The sequence below is a fragment of the Camelus ferus genome, chromosome 29, assembly GCF_009834535.1.
Source record: "Camelus ferus isolate YT-003-E chromosome 29, BCGSAC_Cfer_1.0, whole genome shotgun sequence".
Lineage (NCBI taxonomy): Eukaryota > Metazoa > Chordata > Mammalia > Artiodactyla > Camelidae > Camelus > Camelus ferus.
The window spans coordinates 2248663-2267003 of NC_045724.1; the positions used below are offsets into that span (position 1 = coordinate 2248663).

The window sequence follows — 18341 nt, forward strand, 5'->3', positions numbered from 1 at the left end:
CTTTTTTGTTACCAAGGCTATTGCCCCCAGGATCATACACCTGCCCTTATTCAAATAGAAACTGATGACATTTATCTATGTTTCAGGAAGCAGCTGCAATGAGATGAAATGAGAGTTGGTTAGAACCTGTGAAGCCCAAGGTGGTGGAGGATTTGACTCCCAGTGGACTCTGAGCCTCATTATAACATTAGCATGCTAAATGACACACCCACCAGCACCATGACAGTTGACAATTGCCATAACAACAACCAGAGAAGCACATATAAGGATGGAAAAGAAAGCTGATTAGCTCTAGCACACCCAGAATGAGGACAATGTAGTGGAAGTCTCCCATAAGAGTCCATGTGGCCCTAGCCACAGCGGCACCTGTCTCTAGCACTGTGTCATCTTGGCTGACAGCTCCCTGTTTGACTGCTTTTCTTGCCTTCTCCATGCTCAAGCACTTTCTTTCCTCTTCTTTTAAGAAATAAAACAGCTTTTTCTCTTGTCCTTTTGAGACAGGAAGGGGGCAAGGCACAGCCATTCAAGGAATTCAACACAGCAATTAACACTAGAAAGATTCAACCCCCATTTGGCCTTGAGGCTCAAGGTGGTGGGAGATTTGACTCTAGTAGATCTTGAGCTTCATTATACGCCCATTGTTATATATTAACGTGGTGACTAACATGCCCACAGGCACCGTGGCAGTCCTAAGGCTGGCCACAACAGGTTAAAGGGTGGGAAATGGCCAACTGCCTGGGAATCCCAGCCCCTTCCCCAGGCTAATTAGACTATGGCCGCCCTCTCTCTCCCCTTCTTCAGAGATGGCCCGCACTCTGGCTATGGAGTGTACACCTTTTACTCTAATCTGAGCACCCAACCGCCATACCTCATGGCCTTTCTCTGATCTTTTGATGTATCTCTAAATAAATCTACCTTTACTCAACTGTGGCTCACTCTTGAATTCTTCCCTGCACGAAGCCAAGGACCCACACTTGGCAGGGCACGTCCCAGGGGCTCAGCCAAAGCCTGGGACATGGCCCTCCTCAAATTCCACATCCATTTTTCCTGCATCATTTTTACCTCTGCTGCAAATTCTCTCACAGCCTGCAGTGAGGACTCACACTTTGGTGGTTCTATTAATTTAGGGGCTCTGTCTGCCAACACAGTTCTGGTATAAGCAGAATCGACTACATATTTGTAGAGGTCAAAGCATCACTAGAAAGTCATACAAATCTAGTCATTTTGTGAACTTTTCCAAGGAATACAGTGAGAGAAGAAAAGGTCACTTTCCCTAGAAATGGGGGTTGAGAGGAAAATAGAATAAAGCTGGTTTGGGCCAGATGGCTGAAGTCCTTGATAATACTGTGTTCTCATGATATCAGTACTTTGGAAGGAGTTAGGAGATCAGTATCAATCCTAGTGTGCCAAGAGCCCATGTCAGAACTGAATCTAAGAGAAACTCTGAAGTCTGACCAGAGAATTCTGATAGTGACCTATCTCAGTGGGTTTACTTAGATTTTTTTGGATGCACCTCTGATTTGAAGAGCAGAAAGAATTTATGAATAGTCATTGTATTAAGAGTCAGATGTCTGCTGGTGTTATTTTTCACCCCAATTAGTATACAAACTAAAAACAAACAAACAAACAAATAAAAAACAGGAAAAAAAGGAAACTAACAAATCTTCATTGAGTAAAGAAAAAGTGATTCCAAGAAGGGAAATGTAGGCACTATTTCAAAGGGATTGCATGGAATTCTGCCAAAATATGACAATATTTACTACAATACTGCATAAAAATTTTTATCAGGGTTTGATAATTAGTACTTAGTATTTGATATTTCTTCCTCATTCTTAGATCTTTCTAGAGGATTGTCTACTTAAATACTCTTTTCAAAGAGATAGCTTTTGGGTTTATTAATTTGTCTAGAGTTCTGATTTTTGCTTTGATAAAAATATGTAATGTTTACATCTTCTCTATCTTTACCTGTTTTCCCTGTGATCTCTTTTGATACCTGGAAGTTATATATTAACGTTCTCTAAGTTGATTATGGATTTGTCAGTTTTCCCTTATGTATTTCAGAGTTACATTGCATTTCTCTTACATAAGTCTCAAAACTTCCTACAGAGCTTGGGGCCTTCCTTTGTTGCCTTCTATTGTCTCTCCTCACAGCTGATAACTTCTCTTCCCTTAGAGCAGGGTAAGTAAACTTTTCCTACAAAGAGTCAAATAGTAAACTTGTGAGGCTGTGTGGTGGAATGACATCTATTGCAACTACTCACGTCTGTCTTTGTCATGTGAAAGGAGCCAAAGACAATAGGTAAATGAATGAGTGTGTCTGTGTCTGAGGGAATTTTATTTACAAAAACAGGGTGCCTATGGGTCATAGTTGTAGTTGGCTGAGACTTGGCTTTAGAAACTAAATTCCCTCATTCTTCCTGAAAGAATTTAAAATTTTTGTTTGTTTTCTTTCATTTTAATCCTTGGTTTCACAGTTACAGCAGGATGGATCTACAATTCTATATTTCTAATATTTCTTTCATTAATTCAGAATGTCACTCAATGATGGTTTTCCATGCAAAGACTTAAGCTTTCATTCTAGAATCTTTTCTTTCATTAGATTGATGAATTTCTCCATCCATTCTTTCAATTCTATTCTTTTGTTTTCTATTAAAGAACAGTTGGAATTCTTGAAGATATACATTATATTGTATAATTTTCCTATTTTATATTTATTTTTCCTTTGAGAATCAAGAAAAATAACAGATTCCTTTCTTTTATCTCATTAATCTTATATTTAACTGGGTCAAATCTACTATTCATTCCTTTAAAATTTTTTTTTTACAGTAGCATAATACAAATAGCTCTATTTTCTCCACTTTTGTGTCTTTGGGTGGTTGATTTTCTGTTCATTGTGTTTGGAGTTTCACTTTCTTTGTGAAGACTATACTAAAATCTTTATTCTTAATTACCTGTTCTATATGTAAATTATTGTACTGACAGAACAGTGTTTGTAGTTGGAATGTATGAATGAAAATCAGAATAAGTGGGGATTCCTACTCACCATTCAGTGAAGTTTAGGTGTTCAGGACAGAGGCTTGTTTCTAACACTGGGGGAGGGCCTTGCACAACTGGGGCAAGGTGTGTAGACGGCTGTTCTGGGTGATGGGGATTTCTTTCTGTCTCACAGTCCTGTGTTACTCGGTATTCTATCACGAGTCTCTCTTTCAAGCGATCAGTCAGAACGTGTTCCATGTCAGAATTCTGACTTCAGAGAGCCATCCTTGTGGTTTAATTTAAGATCACATTAGAATAACATGAGCAAACACTAACACTGTACTTACTATATCCACAGCAGCATTCTAATCACTTTGCATATATTATCACCTTCAATCCTCACAATAACTCTCTATAAGAGCAACTATCATCCCTCATGTACCAAAGGGAAGTTGAAATTTATAAAGTTTTTAAAACTTGCCCAAGTTTACATAGTTACAAGTGGAAGATTTTATACTCAATCCCACATTTTGGCTGTGGCGACAGTGTTCTTAACCACAACTACCCACACTATTGCTATTTACTTGTTGACCAGTAGCCAAGTCATCCTCTCACATTGTCAAGCAATAGCTGGCTTCGTTCCAGTCTACCACAAGTGGTCCAGTCCTTGTCTAGCACTGGGTTGACTTGATCTTGAAATTCAATGTTTCTTCTGGAAAACTTAAATTGTTTTAGATATCTATTCTATTGCCTTTAAAATTAATTTTTCAGTTCTGGTGAGTTTCTCTGTCAATTCATATGATTCATATTTACCTGAAATCTTCAGTATTGGATACTGCTTCTGGTTTCCTTTTACTTTTTCAGCATTTCAAATTTTAAGCTTATTTTTTTAATATTCATTTTCTTATTTTAATGAGATTTGGAATAAAAGGAGGGGTAAATGAGTTTAAACAGTTATTTTCAATCAGAAAATTTTACCTGAGATTTACAACAATATAAAGTACCCCCAAAATTGCATTGGATTTTGATTTAACTATCATTAATTATATATTTACTTAGGATATATGATACTGTCTCAGAATTTTCATTCAGGATGGGTGTTTTTGTGTGCACATGTGCATATCTGTATGAGGATCCAATTTTTTATGGTCTGTGTTCCTCAGAAGAGTTATGAGGTTATTATTGTGAAAAAAAATTCTGATTTATTTTTAAACAAGAAGCATGACATTTTACTCTTAAATACATATTTAAATCTTTTGTTAAACAAATATTGAACATCTAGCAGGTTAAATATTTTTTGCGTGCTGAGACTATAACAGTGAAAATGACAGAAATTATGACCATGATGTAACTTCTAATGGAGAAATTCTGTAACCTAAATTTATATGTCTAGAAATTTCCATACATCCAGATTAAACAAAATTAAAGCAATGCCTTAAAATTCAATCCTTTAAAAACCTTGACAAGTACAATATTTCCTCATTATCTAAAAATCAATTCCAGATTAGCCTTTTTCAAATTTATGTAACCTTGACATTTTCTTACATCCTTGGAGAATGGGAATTCCTTGTAAATATTTAGAAATGTAGAGTTAGAGGTGATGAATTCAAATCAATAATTATTTGCTTATTAACTGTTATGTAGTCAGTATTGTGTCTACAAAACCATAATTTTAGACGCATTAACAATCATACAATAAATATATAGACAACACAGTTACTATAACAAGACTGTAAGTGATGAAAACACAAATGTAATACAAGAATAAGAGCTCCTACAAAAGTTCAAAAATGTGTAAAGCTGTATATTAAATGACATAATGCATAGAAGCATAAATAAAGATGTTTTAAGTATATAATGAATTAAATTTTAAATAAAACACATTTTAACAGTAACATTTATATCTTCTCACTTACTTATCCAAATATGTCTTGTATTTTCTTACTTTCATGCCTATAAGATACTATATATTACTTAGCAAAATATTATTTTTTGTTAAAATAATAAAATTACAGTTCTTTTATTTTTAACGTTCATAATGCCTATATAATGTCTTCTTACATTTTCTGTGATGATCTCTAAAATATAATATGGCATTTTAAATGAAAAAAAAATTAGAATCACATACCCATATAGTGATGGCACAGTATATATGCTCAACTTATATATTCATGTTATCTCATTAACATGACTTTCAATGCCATTCATGTTAGCAAAACATAAAGTTAGTCTTATGTTGAACTTCCAAGGCCTGGAAGGACTGTGCATATTGAATGTGAGTCAAATGAGAGTGTTACTATGAAATTACAGATTGTGTTACTATCAGACTATTTTCTGCGTCTTCCCACTAATGTTAGTAATACATGAGGGTGATGCTGGGTCACAGAAAAATTACTAACTCAACTATGACTACAAGCTTTCTTGAACTATTTTTCAGCTATAATAATAAAATTTATATTTGGGTACAATAGGTAGTTAAATATGTTTTCTTTCAGTGTCACGAGTTTCGATCTCGCAAGACAAAGATAAAGATCCTTTATACTCAATATCAGTTGTTAACTCCAATTAAAGACTTGGTGGAGAAAATCAGTCTAAGTAGAGATGAGCTTCTTTATCCTCAAAGCCTTTTCAACATCTCCAACACAAATTCTACCCACTAAACAGTAACTACTCATCCTCAGGACCCCCCACAATTTAGTTCCTGGTAACCTCTATTCTGCTTTCTGTCTCTATGAATTTGCATGTTCTAGATACCTCATATATATAGAATCATACAATATTTGTTCTCTGTGTCTGGCTTTTTCATATATGTTTTCAAAGTTAATCCACATTACAGCATATATCAAAATTATATTATTTTTACAGCTCATTAGTAATCCATTGCATATATACACTCCATTTCATTTATCCATTTATCGACAGAAACAATTGTCCATTGTTTCAGTCTTTCTACTATTGTGAATCATGCTGCTATGAACATTGGTATACTGACATCTATTCTCTGCTTTGAATTCTTTGGGATATATACTTAGCAGTGGAATTTCTGGGTTGTATGATAATTCTATGCTTAACTTTTTGAAAAACTATCAAACTGTTTTCCCCAGTAGCTGTACCATTTACATTTCCACTAGCAATGCAGAAGGTTTCAGTTTCTTCACATCCTCACTGATATTTGTTCTTTTCCCTTTTTTTTTAGTAATAACCATTACAGTAGGTGTGAAATGTCATTGTACTGTGATTTTGACTTGCATTTCCTTAATAGTTAATGATTTTGAGCATATTTTCATGTACTTATTGGCCATTTGTATATCTTCTTTGGAGAAATATTTATTCAAATCCTTTGCACATTTTTGTTGTTGGATTGTAGATAGTCCTTATATAGTCAAGATATTATTCTAGATATTAATTTCTTATCAGTTACATGCTTTTAAAATCATTTTCCATTCTGAAGGTTGTTTTTCCACTTTCTTGAGCGTGTCCTTTGATGTGGACTTTTTTGAAGTCCAATTTGTCTATTCTTTTTTCTTTTCTTGCCTGTACTTTTGGTGTCATATTCATGAAATAATTGTCAAATCCAATGTCATGGACATTTTCTCCAATATTTTCTTCTCAAACTTTTATAGTTTTAGCCCTTAAGTTTAAGTTTCTGATCAATTTTGAGTTAATTTTTCTATTTAGTATAAAGTAAGGGTCCAGCTTCATTCTTTTGCATATGGATATCCCGTTTCCCCCAATTTATTTGTTTAAAAGTGCCCTTTCCTCTGAATGAATGAATGGTCTCAGCACTCTTGTAGAAAGTCAATTGTCATATATATAAGAGTTTATTTCTGGGCTTTCTCTTATATTCCATTGGTCTATATCTGTCCATACTGTTTTAAGTATCATAGCTTTGTAGTAAGTCACAAAGTCAGGAAATGTGAGTCCTCCAAGTTTATTCTCCTTTTTCAAAATTGTTGGCAATTTGAGGCTCCTTGAAGCTCCATATGAATTTTAAAATCTGTTTTGTATCTCTGTGAATAAAGCTGTTGGAATTTTCATAAGAATCACATTACTCTTGTAGATCACTCTGAATAGAAGGTGGCTCTCCATATCCACAGATTCATGGATACAGAGGGACAAATGAATTAACATCTCAACAATGTTTAAGTCTTCCTATTGTAATTTTTTTCCTCATAATGTTATTATCTGACTTGGAATCATAGAATGAGTTAGAAAGTGATTCATTTTCTTCTATTTTTTGCAACAGTTTGAGAAAAATATGTTTTAATTCTTCCTTAAGTTGTTGTAGAATTTATTTGTTAGCACATCTGACCCAGAATATTTCTTTCTGGAGAGGTTCTTGTCATAGGTATTGGTTTAGATAATTTCTGTGTTTCAAGGAATTTGTCCATTTCTCCTATATTACCTAACTTGTTGGTGCATGGTAGTTTAATAATGTAGTTAACATATAATTGTTCTCATAATTATTTTCATTTCTGCAATGTTAGTAGTAATGTCCCCAGTTTTAATTCTGATTTTAGTTATTTGTATCTTCTTTCTTTTAATCTTCATCAGTCTAGCTAAAACTGTGTGAAATTTGTTGATTTTTTTCAAAGAACTAACTTTTAATTTCATTGATTTTCTCTATTGCTCTTCTATTTTCTATTTTATTTATCTTCACACTAATTTGTATTGTTTCTTTCCTTTGCTAGCTTTGGGTCTTTTTTTTCTGTTTTTTTTTTTTTTTGTTTTATTTTATTTATTTTTTTTTTCCTTTGGGTCTTTTCTACTCATCTTTTTCTAGTTTCTTAAGGTGTGAGCTTAGGTGAATTCAAGATCTTTCTTTTTTAGTGTAGGCATACACAGCTATTTCAGTCTTCTTTGAGGAAGCTGCAGTAATAGAAATAAAATAAAATAAAATATTTCAAGAATTTTAAAGAAAAATCTTTTGGGGAAATTCCTCAAGAACACTGTGCAAAATCAACCTATTTGGTTTAAGAGATTTTGAAAAGTTGATTTTTCTGCTTGAATTTTCTATAAATATATAATTTTGATTCACTTTTATGACTCATGAAATTATTTTGAAAATAAAAATGGAGGTTGTTCTAAAAGCAACTGAGGAATATATTATCCTCCTCCTCCTCATTATCATCATCTTTGTCATTATTATTAGCCATTTAATCAACATGTCAAAAGATGTACCCCCTTTGGACTAGGCATGCTGTAGCAATTGATCAAAGTGAGTAAATGAAAATCAAAGCTTGGACGTGCAAATCACAGAAGTTAGAGTTTGAATGGATTGAGTCATTATTGCATAATGGTGAGAAAAAACACTTATCAAAGAATGAGAGTTGATTGTTGAAGAACGACAAGTTAGGAACTAAATGGCTCATAGGGTGAATCATATTCTAGTATGTAATCTCAAGATAAACTTGAATATATTTATATTTGGAATTATAATTCATTTTATAAACTATTTGCCTCTGCTCATGATCTACAGAGGTGCTAATGCACTTTTCTGAAAAAACAAGTATGATGCCATATTGAGAAAAGGGCTTTTGGGTGCTGTCTGAGATTAGCCATCTGACCCCATAAAAAGTAAATCCTAAAATTAATTAAGGCCTAGTTGTTCTCCTTTATGACTTCAGTCATTCATCTTAACCTGTGTTTCCTTTTCCTCTGTCAGTGATGATACTTTTTTCCAAATCGTTCAATGAGTCAAAGTCATAGAAGATTTATGACAGTGAAAAAGTCAGTTGTTTTTAGCTATAATCAACGTTCAAAGAACTTTCATCTATGTTTTCGAGATTAATGGTGTGATTGTTAATTAAGTTTACCTAAGAGAGACAGACTGTGTCACCATCAAGAATTCTGATATTTGGCAGGTATACTAAGTCAGAAAAGCTATCAATATTATTCTGTCACCTTCCTCATTCATGATCACTTAGTGACCTCTGATATTAAAGAGTCAGTGTTTCAAATCACTACTCATCTTTTCCAGTTGCCAAGTACCTGTCTGCAAAAGAAATGTATTTTGCAAGCTAGTCATCTGTTTGTGATTTTCTTATTCAATATGACAAAGTGTCATGCTGACTCAGAGCCAATTCAGAAAGCCACTTGACATGTAAACATTTCTAAATTCTCCAATCCTTGAAAACTCTGCATTTTAAGGAGCAACTTCATATGCTTTTGCTACTTTGTGACCTTCAGGCAATCACATGGGGCACAGTTCCTCAATTTCTTTTTCTATAAAATGAAGGGTTTAGACTAAATAACATGTTAAACTCCTGTAGACCGTGTACACTGATGGTTCTTCTCTTTCCCAGTTTCACTGAAGTTTGATTGTTGACTTTGTCAACTAAAGGAAACTCATTAAAGCTCTAGATGGATTTTGCTTGTTGTTCACATTAATTGAGTAGACTAGCTTCTCTGGGTATATTTAGTATAGTTGAGACTTCTGCCTTTCCAATGTTGGTTGAAAACAATGTATGCTTAAATTTAGTATGATCCAAGGCATCAGATTTACAGATCATAATGTTCTCCTGGTACCAAAATAAGTGTTATATGGTTATTTAAAAAGAAAATTCTATAGATTATTATTTATACCCTAACTTCAGAAGACATAAAAATGCTACTTTTAATTAGAAAGCCAACATTTAACTATGGCACTGACAGGGAATAGAAGTATGGACTATTAGAATGAGTGAGGATTTGGAATTAGAATTGAATATGAAACTCTACTTCTTAACAACTATACACACTTCAATAATTTTGGTTTTACTTATTCTCTCTAAGCTTCAGATAACTCATTTGTAAAAATATATAACAATATGTAGCTCATAATGTTACACAATTTAAAGCAAACAATACATGTTTATCAATGAGTCTTTGGTGCAAAAATCCCATACAACTCAAAGATCACAACAGATTCAAAAAAGTTAACATATCTTGTTTGTGTTACTGAGGGATACAGATCATCTGTGACTCCTTTGGGCATTGCTAGGTTTCATATATCTCCTCAACCCTCAATCCTGGCCCCAGACTCCATGAGTAGCCACTGCCTAGGTTGTGTTTTTCTCATGGTGAGGGCAGATGCAAGGGAGATGCAGTCAACCACATATACTTTTGCTGGAAGTTGGCATCATTCTTAACTGCCCACATTTGTTGGCCAAAGCAAGTTGTATGGACAAGTCCAAAGGGGCAGAGAGGAGACATCACCTACACAGAAACATGGAAAAAGTAGAAAAGGGTTTGGTAGCAATTAGTAGTTTCTACCACAGGCTACACTCTTGTTTACAGATATCTACTATTTTTTGACACACAAAAAGTGTGTATTCACCCTCTTCACAAGACACCTCAAAACTGTTGTCTAATCACTGCTTCAGCCTCAAAGTCTGGGATCTTGATCTACATTGTATTCATAAGATTTGGATTCTTTTAGTTTATGTGTCTTGTACATCAAACATGTGATTTTGAACAGTGACGTAAACATCAACAAATACTCCCATTTGGAAAGGGAAGTAATAAATTGGTCCTTAGGAATTCTGAAATTCTAGAGCACTGGTTAAAATGACTTCCTACTTTGGGATGAGGAATGATCCTTGATTATACCTTTGACAGTAGCTCCCAGTTCATTGTTCTCCATGGATTCTTCCCTCCCTCTGGGAGGTTTTTTGTTTGTTGGGTTGGTTTTTTTCCTGCTAGTATCTTTGCCCACCTGAAGAGAGTTTAGGAGAATATGCCCTCCTTAGTCCCTGAATGGCTTTTCCAGTCTGCTTCCTGCTGTTAGGAAGTTGGATGTTCAAGGGTTGTTTTAAATCTTAGTCACAATCTCTTTTAAATCCAACCTGGTAGCACTTAAGATACTTTTGTGATTTTTCTCTATTTGATTTAAATTACCTCCATGTGCCAATAGCGATACCAATAGCTTTGAGACATCTTTATCTTTCTAGACTAAGGTATATGTCTTAGAAACTTACCTAGCTTCTGTGAGACAGCACCATTGTTCTTTTTACACTGAGCCATTTTGTCCATCCAAAATATTTTTGAAGCCATGTTTACAGACCTTATTAGAGGATTTGGAGGTTACAGTCTTGACTGAATATTTGTCCTCCGGCCACGCCATGGTTTGAATTTTGTCCTGAGACTATGTCACTGAATATTTTTCTAACTGGGAAGGAAAAATGGATGCAGCTTTCAAGTCTGAAAAGGCTCATAAATCCTAGATTTTTCCACTGGAGCTTCTATTCCTGCTCATAAACAAGTCAATTATTTTCTTACTAATCTCTTTCTTGTAGAAGCATATCAAGTGCAGCTAATGAGAACCAACTCATTCTCACATCTTTAAAAAAAAAAGAAACTCTATGTCCAAGGCTGCAAGTTCATTAGGTATATTTTTTATATTTCAAGTTATTACAGTTTTATCAGCATCGTACAACATTTACCTCAATGCTTACTCCAAATTTACTGACACATATTTTAGATATTTTTGCTATATATAACAAAACTTTTTGTTTGTGTGTTATTTAGATTTTGCTGGAACTACAATCAGTTCAAATATCAGGGACTTAAAAAAAAACCCAAATATTTACTACTTGTTCAGTTTAGATGATGGCTACCACTCAGCTGGGCTCCATTCATCTTCTTACTTTAGTAACTGGGCTTATTCAGTAGTCACTACCTAGTTGATGATAGTCTTATAGTGAAGAGCAAGGGCAAGAAATTTGGGGGAAAAAAACACAAATGCTCTGTTCAATTAGCCAGAGAAAGTCACATGTTCAAATCCGAATTGATGCATTAGAAGGTATATTCTACCTACAGGAAAGCATAGTAACAGAGGCAAAAAAATAATAAATGTAAGCAACCAAAACAATGTACCACAATGGGCAATGTAAACCATATTATTAAGGGCAGAAAGTATGTGTCTAATAAAGATAGCTATTATTATATTATCATTATTACATTAAGTTTTGTTTATTGGTACAAATGTGGCATGCATACTAAATTTTTAACAATTACACAGTAATCTTCTGTGTATTATATATAAATTATTAGTAAAAGTAATTGGGCATTTAATAAAACATGATTTAGAGTAATTTTATTAATGAATCTTAAGTACCTATTATCAATGTTAAGTAATTTGTAAATGAATTTATCTTCAAAGTTATGGATCATAGAAGTAATATCTGTACTTCTTAATTTAAAGAATGGCATTCTGGTGACTGTTGATAATACTGAATTTAAATGGAATGCAATAAAAAAAAAACAGTAATAACTTTAGGATTTTACATAAGGAATTGGCACCTCTTTCCTTAAATGCATCAGTAGTCCTGAAGTTATATTTGTGTTTGAGAGATAAGCCAAATGCCATTACTTTGACCTATAGTGGTTTGTATTTTTAGAAAAGATGAAATAACCAACACTTGCATTTTTATATCTGCGATATGAACCAATAACTCCATGAAATTGGATGAGCACTAACCTTCTGTAAAAACTGATTAGTCCCATGTTCTAAGATAAAAATAATAAAATATGAAAATATTGAAAGAAAAAGTTTTCCTTCTAAGTTGTGAATTAAATTTCTCTGAAAAAAATGTTGAAAGCCACATGTTTACCCCAGAAGATGAAAAACTAAGTTGTGTGATTTATTGTTTTGAAGTTAGTAGAGAGTGCTAAAAAAAAGTTACACATTTCCTCCTAAAAACAGTTTACTCCCAGCACTTTATTTCAACCCTTTTCATCTTTATGTACAAAAAGAGCAATAACATAGAGGCTGAGTGTGTCACTGGTGATCTCAACCACACAAGAATGAAGCCCATGGGTTGATTTTGAAGTGTAGCTCACATACAAATCAATGCGTTCTAAGGGTTGTTGAAACCCAGATCAAATCTGATTTTTCTGAAGCAACGTGTTCCTTCATTAGAGACATCAAACATTACAGCATCACATTATTTTCCTTAAAGAATATTTGGAGAGAAATATGTTCGAACTTCAAAAATGAAAGTGTGCTCAGAAAATTTAATGAAAACAATTAAATCATTATCTGTCACTATATGAATATATACTTTATAATTTAAATTTTTCATTCTTATTAAAAATATTAATGAATACTGTGACACCTCATGTTTACTAAGTTAATTATATGTTGATAAATAGGAGACATATGCTCATTAAAAATTAAATGAGTCTATGTATACCTATGCAATACTGTATGTTGTGTTCTATTCTAGTAGAAGATACAATAAAAATGAGGAATGATGCTACAGCTATTATGATTTTAAAAATTCTCATCCTTTGAATTTATTTTGCTTATTGTCTTATATAGAAAAATTATTGGAAAAAATGTGAAGAAACAAAGCTGAAAATTAAGATTATGCAAAATTATCCCAACACCCAATAAACTTGGTTAACTGTTTAATAAAACTGCAAATAATTCTGCAGTTTATTTTATATACTGGCTTTTTCTTAAGAGCCAAAATAAAATTTAGACATATTCATAGCTAAATGAAACATTTTACATTTCTAATTAAGTAGATTAAATACATTAGTTTATTTATGATAACCACATACTTAAATGACAAGGATGCTTCTTGAGAAGCCAGCAGTATGATTTTAGTTTATCAACTTCAAAATGTGGGTCTAATGAGATCTTAGAGCTTAATTTCCTCCACCCTTCATTGGCTCAAAGGTATTATTCAGTGCTAAAGCCAGTTTTTAATCAGAGGGCTGGGAATGAGTCATATGCATGAGGAGCCAAGAGAGCAGAATATGTTATGTTTATGAGGTGGTCCTTTCCCAAGGCTTGCCTCAGTAGACTGTATCTTTATTTTGAAGATGTCATGTGATTAGGGGTGCAGTGATATTGTGATAGGCTTTTACTTGGTTAGACACTTTGCCCTGGGAAAACCACAGAGTTGAGAGAAAAGGAGGCTTTGAGAGGCATCTTTAGTATACTGCTGTAAAATTTGGGAAGAAAATGTATTTTCAGTAGGTGTGTTTCTTCCTTCTGGCCACTGAAACTGTAAGATGCTAAGGGGCAATGGAAAGGAGTTGAAGAAGGAAACAGAAATTCTTCAGCTGCACATTGTTTAAACAGATTCACCAAAGTAGGAGGCTAGACAGAGCTTGTGTTTGGAGAGGGAAGAAAGCCTTGCAGTTCCTCTAGAAGCAAATACTCTTCAAAATGCTATTCTACTAACTTCATATCTCTTTTACTCCAAGGATAAAGAGTGATCAGGTCGATAAGTCCAAGGATGCTACAGGGCTGCAGAGAGGAGTAGAGCTTTAAGTGTAGAGTTTTAAAAAGTTGAAGACTGATCATGACAGGAGAATTCTATTTTTGGATTTCTCTCCTTTGCTTCATTTTCACTCAGTATGTTGCCCAGTGTAGAAATATTTCATGAGATCTTTGGGAACTGGTCCACACTGGTAATTTCCATCTTATCTGAGTCTGACAAGTGGAGTCAGGTGATACAGCTTTATTATTTGCATTGAATTGCTCAGTATTCAAATTACTTTTCTATAGTATTGTTCTTTTGGTTGCTTAAAATAATTGCTTTGAGTGATCTTGCTTTTTTCTTCTATTATTTCTTCTCACGTTCTCGTTTGAACTTTTTTGATAGATTTTATTTATTTAGAGTTTTAAAATCACAGCAAAATTGAATGGAAAATAAAGAGTTTCTGTATGTCTTCTAACTCTGGAAGCACAGCCTCCCCTGCTATCAATATCCAACATCAGAGTGGTGCGTTTTTAACAATCAGGGAACTTATATTGGCAAGTTATTATCACGCAAAGTCCATAGTTTATATTAGGTTTACTCTTGGTGTTGTGCATTCTTTGGGTTTTGACAAATGTTAAATATTACTTTTTTTTTTTTTAAGAGTTATTTGTTTTTGGTTGAAGTACAGTCAGTATACAATGTGTGTCAATTTCTGGTGTACAGCATGTTTCAGTCATACATATACATACATATATTTATTTTCACATTCTTTTTAAATTTTCATTATACATTACAAGATACTGAATAGAGTTCCCTGTGCTATACAGGAGAAACTTGTTCTTTATCTATTTTATATATAGTAGTTGGTATCTGCAAATCTGGAACTCCTAATTTATCCCTTTTGACCCCCGTCATAACCATGTTTATTTTCTGTGTCTGTGACTCTGTTTCTGTTTTTTGAATAAGTTCATTAATGTCTTTTTTTTAAGGTTCTACAAATAAGTGATATCAATTGGTGTTTTTCTTTCTCTTTCTTAGAACTCTTTCTTACTTCCCTTAGAACGACAATCTCCAGGTCCATCCATGTTGCTGAAAATGGCATTATTTCATTCTTTTTTTATAGCTGAGTAGTATTCCATTATATACATATCTCACTTCTTTATCTAGTCATCTGTTGAAGGACACTTAGGTTGTTTCCATGTCCTGGCTATTGCGAACAGTGCTGCTATGAACATTGAGGTGTATGTATCTTTTCCAATTAGAGTTCCCTCCAGACATATGACCAGGAGTGGGATTGCTGGAACATATAGTATATTTATTTTTAGTTTTTTAAGGAATCTCTATACTGTTTTTCACAATGGCTGCACCAAACTACCTTCCCAGGGGACCCCCATCTGGAAGCGAGATCTGGAGTGTCTGAGTGAACTATCAGCCTCGTCCGCTGGGCCTGGGGACACCAAGGGCCTGGGGTACCGCATCTCAGGAACCCACGGCCAGCACAGTGAGCTGGGCTTACTCAGATTTTGAACCCCCACCCCCACCCTCAACCCTGACAGCATCTGAGTCTCTAGCCTGATCCAAGCAGTCTCCCGACAGAACTCTGGCCACTTTGTCTGAATTCTCTGCGAGCCTGAAGACAGACCTTCCTCCACCCACCCCAAGTCTTGGAAGAAGCAGGCCAGGGCTGTGACGAGAGTCGTGGCGAGGGAGACGGCCGTGCAGACCCTCGATCCCGCCTTCACCTGCCAGCGGACTGAGGTGGCCGGCGGGGCGGCCATCGGGCCGGCCCTGGGAGGCGCCCAAGTGGACCCCACGCCCATCGCCAGCCTTGTGGTCGGCGCGGACACCATCCAGGCGCCCACGGCGCACAGCCCGGCCACGTGCATGCTCGACCCCGTGCTGGAGCAGCGGCTGAGCCCGACGGAGCCGTTTATCGAGGACAGCCGGCAGCTGCACGCTTCCTGCGCTGCCTGGACTAGGGCTCCTTCCACTTCCACACCCTGGAGGAAACTCAAAGTGTACATCACACAGCACAGGCCCGCCCCTCTGACCATGCAGGAGGCCCTGGAGGAAGCGAAGAAGGAGCTGGAAACTGCAGGAGTGTGCCTGGCACCCGAGGGGATGCACCCCAGGCCTCTGTCAATGGAACCCCGGGTGGAGTAGCCACCACTCATGGTGGGACAGAGGATGCCACACCTCGCGGAGCGGCGCCACCTGGCCGGATGCTGGCCTTCCCACGAGCAGGGGCGGATGGCAGGGGTGCGCAGCCCCGTTACTAATGAGGACCCAGGGCCAGGCGTCCACGCTGGGGACTCCCGTGTGAGACACCAGGGCAGAGCTTCTGACCGGACTCTGCAACTCGGACAAGGTCTGTGCTGACGATGCGCCTCCTCCCTACCCAGTCTGAGCGCTTCTGACTTAAACGCACAGAGAAAAAGATCCTTTTAAAAAAGTCTTTATTTGAAGGCAAAACAGTAAAATCCACAAGAAATTGTTAAAAAAAAAAAAAAATTCCCATCCAGGTGGGAATGTAGCTTGGTGCAGCCATTATGAAAACATTGCTGTTTATAGTACTGTAACGACACTGATTCATATAATGTAGATACGTTAATATTCAAAATATTGTCTTGAACATTGTGATGAAAGAAATCATGGACTCTTACCGTAACTGAATGTACTATTCATGGAAAACTTTTCCTCTTGTCCTTTTTGAGGGGCTATTCCTAGGGTGAGAGGGAGGGGAAAAAAACTGGGTGGATTCTGTCAAAGGTAATGTAAGCTTTCTGTGAACACTTTCCTCTCTGGGCCAGGCTTGAACTGTGGCATCGTTTGGCCCCATGGATGTCATACAACCTATGAAAGATCTAAGATGCTGTGAACCAGAAGTCCTTTCTTTGTTCCCCTTTGAGTTACCCAAGACCTGTAGGAGTGATGGGCATTGAGGGAATAAACCCTAGTATTGGTGACACCCTCTGTCTTCCTTCCTTCCCTTATTCTCCTAAAATATTCTTACTCATTTTACAAAATTCAGCTCATACATCACTCTGTTGAGGAAGTCTTCTCTTACTACTCTACTGTGACGGAGTTAATCACTCCTTATTCTCTGCTTTAGATGTAATTCTCTTAGTGCACTGCATAGTCATTTATTTGTGTACGTGAACTCTCCTATAATAATAAATTTCCTTTATCAGAAGCAGGGAGTTCCACTCACTTCTGTATTACAGCACAAAGCACCATGTCTTGTCCACTGTAAGTGCTCAATAATAATTTTTATTTGAATTAACTAATAGTTCCATTACAGCTTGTTTTTTCATTCCCTTTAATTTAGACTTATCTTTATTTTTCCATATGGTTTTTCTATTACAGTGAATTGGATGACACAATCATTCACTGTTCAAATGGGCAAATGTGACTTTTAAATTTTCATATAAATGATCTAATATTTATCATAAGTTCTCCCTCAGTTAGATAACTCAAGAAAATTAAATCTAATTCAATTCAGTTAACTTAGTCCAATTTGGTCATTTAATCAGTTTATTGTGATAACCCAGAATCAGTTGCATGGCTCCACTGAATGGTAAGTCTGAGATTTTTACTATGGGTTTATTTTCAAGATAACGTTTGGTGGGGCTGTCTGGTGTGTCTTGAGCTTTCAAGACTTCAGGTTAATATGACCACACTATGACCATCTCTGCTATAGGGGGACAGTATTCTGGTCTTCTTGAATTAGTGACAAGTCTAAGCTGGTCTTATCAGTTTTCTGGGGAGAAAATGAACTAGAATCTGCAACCATGCTCTCTGTCCAATCATCAGTGTCACCTGTTAACTCCTCATTCACTTCAACTTCATCGTTGTGACCCAAGCCCTTTGTTGGTGCCATAAAATTATAATTGTCAATAAGTTAAAAATAGGATTCTTATACATCCACCACAAATGTATGGTAAACATGTGTTTAAAATGTCTTTAACTTATGAAATGAGGGAAACAGCAGGATGGTAAATCTTATTGAAAGGAGAATTAAAGGTACGGAGTTTTATATAAACATTCACTTAAAAATGCTGAAATAAGTTCTCTAATAGATAAAAAATTGTATATCATCCTTCCAAGCAATGAAATCAAAACCTCTGAGATTATATTTTCTACTTAAATCTACAATGAAACATATGA

At 35.5% G+C, this 18341-nt stretch overlaps 1 pseudogene; it reads left to right on the plus strand.

The window, feature by feature from the left end:
* Positions 1–16484, plus strand: part of LOC102514785 — a 38471-nt pseudogene extending 21987 nt beyond the window's left edge.
* Positions 16485–18341: the final 1857 nt, after the last annotated feature.